The 5,241-nt window shown below is 45.3% G+C and overlaps 1 long non-coding RNA gene across 1 annotated transcript in view; it reads right to left on the minus strand.

Moving 5' to 3' along the window:
* LOC109380371 (uncharacterized) overlaps positions 1-2,577 on the minus strand; it is a 15,245-nt gene extending 12,668 nt beyond the window's left edge. Inside the window, exons 1-2 of the long non-coding RNA XR_002123453.1 lie at positions 2,523-2,577; positions 1,902-2,044 (exon numbers count right to left, since the gene is read on the minus strand). This is a non-coding gene — a long non-coding RNA (uncharacterized LOC109380371). The remainder of the gene's footprint in view (positions 1-1,901; positions 2,045-2,522) is intronic.
* Between the last annotated feature and the right edge of the window lie 2,664 nt (positions 2,578-5,241).

Raw genomic sequence — 5,241 nt, forward strand, 5'->3', positions numbered from 1 at the left:
CACACACACACACACACACACACACACACACACACACACACACACACACACACACACACACACACACACAACCAATCCACAGCAGGGGATATGCAATAAAGGAGAAGTGTCCTCCCTCCCACGTTCCTGGCTCCCCTGGCCACCAGCGGCGGGCTCAGCGCGAGCAGGGTCCCTGTCACCGGAGTGTACCTGCCCGGCTCTGGCCTTGGAGAACGCAGGGGCTTGGAAGGGCACCTCCAGCCAGGGAGGCGAGGCTAGAAGAGCGCAGGGAAGCGGCGGGCTGTCCCGCAGGTGCGGCCCCACCTGCCGCCGGATTGGCCGTAGCTCTGGGCGCACGGCGGGAGGAGGGTGAATGATGGATGGTCTGCCTACCAGCCGGGGTCCGAGCAGCGGGGGACCCGCGAATGTAAATAGGAGCGCGCTTCGCACCGCCTGGCACGGAGCGCGAAGAGCAAGATGCCTGCACAAAAGGACCCGGCTTGGGATGTTTAGATTTTGAAGATTAGTTTCTATTCTATCTCTGTGGGAGAAAGGAAAGCGCACTCTGGGAAAGTGGAGGGCGAAGGAGCCCGCATAATTAAGGGCTGATGTTTGACAAATCATTTCGCCATCAGAAGAATCCCCGAGCCTCCCCATTCCCAAACTGCAAACAGCTTATAGCTCTTAGTATTCATTTCTGTGAATGACGCCCTATCAGCCTCTGAGAAACAATATGAAATCAGACCTGAACAGGCATTCCCTTATCTCAGGCAATATTCAAATCATGGAAAAGAGGTTTTTAAAAATGGGGGTGGGAGAACAGTGGAGGGTAGGAGGCAGTTACACTTTAGATGGTATAGGCAGAATAGAACTGTAAGACAATTGATATTAAATGCTAAAAAAAAAAACCCCAAAAACTTTTTTTCACAAAGAATAACATAGAAAGAGGTGTTGGAGCCATATAGTTTGTCCATGTGCACCTGTCCATTTTCCCTAATTTATCTAGCTTTTATATGTTGTAAAGTCATGAGCTATTTGAATATATTTTGTTTATCCTTGCAAAACGATGACAGCCCACAGTCTTAGGCAATTGCGACTCCAGAAGTGTCCTTTAGAAAACTCATTAGGTGGCGAGCAGGGGTGGAGGCAGACAGACAGATAACAGGAAAAATGATGTCGTGAACCACTGTGGAAACGGGGCTGGTAGAGACCTATTGTATCATCCGGGCTTTTCTCTGGCAGCGGAAGGACAGGTCCATTCAATACGTGCATTTGCCCCTGTGCAGGCGCAGCGCTGAAGGTGACACATTTCATGTCAAGGCATAAGTCAGTCCTGCCTGTACGCTGATGCATTTGCCTCTGAGAGCAAGATAGTTTCCAGGGGGGGAAAAAAAGTGGGATTTGTTGTTCACAGAAGGAAAGTGTTATTCTGCCTAAGTGTGCGTTAGACGACATACCATCTCTTTCTGCCCCAGCCACTACCTCCGCTAAGAAAATGAAAGCCACTTTTAAAATTGCAATCACTGAAATGGAATCATGTCACAGAGCTGGAGTTTATATCATTGTGGTTGAAAACTGAGTGAGTGGGGAGAGAAAGAACTTACCTGCATGCATTTCTCTTTTAAACACCATATTGTAATAGCATCACAGTTAGGTTTAGGAAAAGGNATGTGTAATTCGTATGAACCTTTATATATGGGCAAATACATAAATATATTAGGTATAAATGTAAAATGCCTCCTCATTTATCCCTTGGTTAAAACCTAGAGGCACTACTATTTTAACGTCTGCATTTATTGTCCCCAAAGCAAATAAGAAGTCACAGCAATAATAATCATTTCTCGAAAGGAAATAAAATGCCTGCTGCTGTTTATTCTAAAACACTTCATTCACTTATCACCAGAATTGTATCACACACTTACCAATATCGTTCCTATTTTTTTCAACAGATGATTTCTTGTCCGTTGGCGAAAAGTTGCAGATTTCCTGGAAATGCCCCAGGCGATCGGGTCCCCTGTGGTACCTGGCATTTGGCTCCCAAGCCGCACTCTGCAGACCAGGTGGACTGTGGGGAGAAGAAAAGGATGTCTCAATTGGCCTTTGTCTTCAAGAAAGTGAGTAATCGTCTCTCTCCTGGCCTGCTCCCTCCATGGAGAATTTCCTGGCCCAAATTTTTTCAGAAAGCTCCTGCCGCGCTCCCCATTTGCTGCAAGTGCAGTTCGTGGAAGGTACAAAATTTGGAGCAAAGAGGCCTCCCGTGGCCTGTTGTGCCTGCAGTTATCCAACTGTGGTGCGGTTTTTCAGTGCACAACTGATTGCACCCACGAAAAGAAAGGCTACACTCTGAAAATGGGTCCCTTTAAGACAGTTGGGGGATTGCATGCTTCCGGTTGGCAAATTGCAATCTATTATAGAGGCACAGCCATCGCTCCAACTTGCGCACTGCAAGTCTGAAATCCAGGTTAGGCACCTTGGGTGAAGGAGAGGCCCCCCCCCTGGAAAGCAGGTACATTCCCCCCATCCTGCCTCCACCCCAACTTTACCTGGAGCTCCTGGTGGACAGTGCATTGGTGTTCGGCACTCCTGACTCCATCTCCCACCTAGTTCACCAGTCACTCTCTAGAAAGGGTTTAAAGAGAGAAGCTCGGTCACGCTGTCAATATAACACATTTAACCAACTCTAAATTTGCTTTAAAGAGACAGCTACAAAGATTGACTTTTGCAAAGTGACTCACTCCACCGTGCAGCACAAGACGTCCATTTGCTCCTGACTGTTATTAACTGTGTCACTGAGTCCATAAGAAAGGGTTTGGAAGGAATTCCAGGGTGAATCCACTAATTCAATAACCCGATAACAGAAATTCAAGTAATGGATATTAATACTATGTTCCAAACAACGCTCGCAACTTTTAGATGTGTCTTTCCCAAAGAGACGGAGCATGCGTTGTAAGAGGCTCCTGATGAAATAATAAAACCCAATTCTCATCTAGGAAAAAAAAAAAGAATCATTATAGGAGGATGGTAATTTACTTTATATGACCTTCAATTGATTATTCTGTGGCTGCTACACAAATATCACAGGAGCTATTGATCGTAAAACCTACCAAATAGATCTCTAATAGCTTTTACTGGGCAAAAATAATTATGCTTGCACTGTGGTCAGACACACATAAACCAATGTGGAGGTATTAATGTATGGTATTATTACCCATCTGTCTGCGAGGTATAGGGAAGACCCTTCATGGGAACGCACTCTGTCTAAGCCCATGAAAGCTCAATATCCAAGCCAACAATTACAGCCAGTTACACTGAAAAATTGATTACTGTAACTAAAAGCGAGGGCTGGAAAGCAGAGGCCGCAGCTTGCTTAATAAAAGTAAAATAATAACGACAGAAACCCTAATAGAGGAGGAACCCTACTGCCGTGGCCGTGTGGCCACAGAAATGGAATTTCCCTGTGGTGTTGGCAGCCCCGTAACTTTTCAGAGTCAGGAGCTTTCTCTCCAGCCCAGATGGAGATCAATGACCAANATGAGAAAGATTGGAGCAGGAATAGGTTTGGGAGACAGGACAGTCAAGGCATGTTAAGTTCCATTTTGGACATACCCAAAAAGCAGTGATGGAGAAGATGATTGAAATATACTCGGAGGTTTGCCAAGGGGGCTGAGAAGTGGTGACCGCACAGGCCAAAGGAAACTCAGGAGAGTGTGATATCGCAGGATCTTACAAAAGAGATACTTTTGAAAAAGAGAGAATGGACAACGTCAGGTGCGGTGAGAGCTGGCAAATGGAGGCCCATGAGCCTGACAGAAGCCGTTTCTGTCCGGATGACGGTAGAAGTCATACTGAAATCAGCTGAGACCTGAAGGGGGTGAAGATGGGGAGGCTGTTTATGTAGGTGGCCCAAAGTGTTTGGGTGTGAGGGACAGATGAGGGTGTGACAGCAGTTTTAGGGGGATGAGGGATAAAGGGGATTTTAGCATATCAGTTAGGAATAGATTGGGCTCCTAATGACAGGAAACCCAGCAACGATAACTTAAACTAGATAGAAGTCTATTCTTCTCCCCCATTGTGTTCGGCAGTAAGAAGTTCTGGGCTGCTATGGTGGTTCCCCAAACACCAGCTCCTTCTAGCTTTGCGCTGTGTCAACATCAGCATGGGAGGAAGTGATGACAAGGTCCTCCCATTTTTGAGGGTGCTCCTGAGAGGTTGCAATACCGTGTCTGCGTACTCACCCACATGGCCACACCTGGGTGCGAGGGAAGCTGCAAAAGATCTATTCCAGGTTTTTCTGGGCTCAGCTCAAAGCATAGTTTCTTTCATCAAGGGCGAAGGCTGTGCCCATGGATATTGGCGATCAGTTGTCATCCTTTGCTGACGACAGACTTTGATTATCCTTTGTTTGCTTTTTTTCGGTTGACATGTTTATACTGTTTTAGTTTCTAAGCTGTAAAGAAGGAGTGTTGAATGCAGGATAGCAATGAGCCAAAGTCCCAAATGTCCTTGAGAAGGATGAGGGGTAACATTAAAACCTAAGTAAAACGGCTGGCCTTTCAAAGCTGAAGGCACCTTCTATCAGTTGCAATGTTGAAGGGAAAAGATAAGAGAGTGTAGGTGTTGGTGAGTTTTAGTATTTAAAATTATGTAAAAGATGAGAGATTCCCAAATGATGGCATCTATTTTCTCGGTGATGTCTGACCTATTAGCTTATAGTAAGTAAACTAGAAATTTCAGGAGAGAGAAGGCATGGACTTTTTTTTTTCTTTTTATTGTTGTGGAGATCTAACTTAGTAGAGCTACAGGGTGGTGGGAGAAGCCCATTTGTGGCATGGGATTGTATTCTTAGAGCAAAACCAAGGTCGGCCAAGGTCAGACCACATTAGCCAAGGGCAGCTGCTAGCACACGGATGGGGACGACAGATGGTTGAGTTAATCCAAGGTTGGAGTTTGCAAGGCAGGTACTAAGGGAGGCTAAAGAGTACGAAGTTATTACAGAAACTTGGAAGGAAGTAATTCTAAGGATGTTACCATTATCATCATCTGTCCATTCCAATCACAACATTTCACTTCCTGCCTCATTTACATAGGACTCTTTTTACTTCTAAGGATTGATATTTTGTAGTTTCTCTTTGTTGTTTGTAAAAACTCTTTTTTAACTTTCACGGTCCATTTCTGTATATAGGAAATTGTTCCTAACTTCAGTCCATTTCCCCCATTGCTATTATTTTTACCTCTGAAGAAAAATAGTCCCGAAGTTTTCCC

Source organism: Hipposideros armiger, unplaced genomic scaffold (genome assembly GCF_001890085.2).
Source record: "Hipposideros armiger isolate ML-2016 unplaced genomic scaffold, ASM189008v1 scaffold_35, whole genome shotgun sequence".
NCBI classification, from domain to species: Eukaryota; Metazoa; Chordata; class Mammalia; order Chiroptera; family Hipposideridae; genus Hipposideros; species Hipposideros armiger.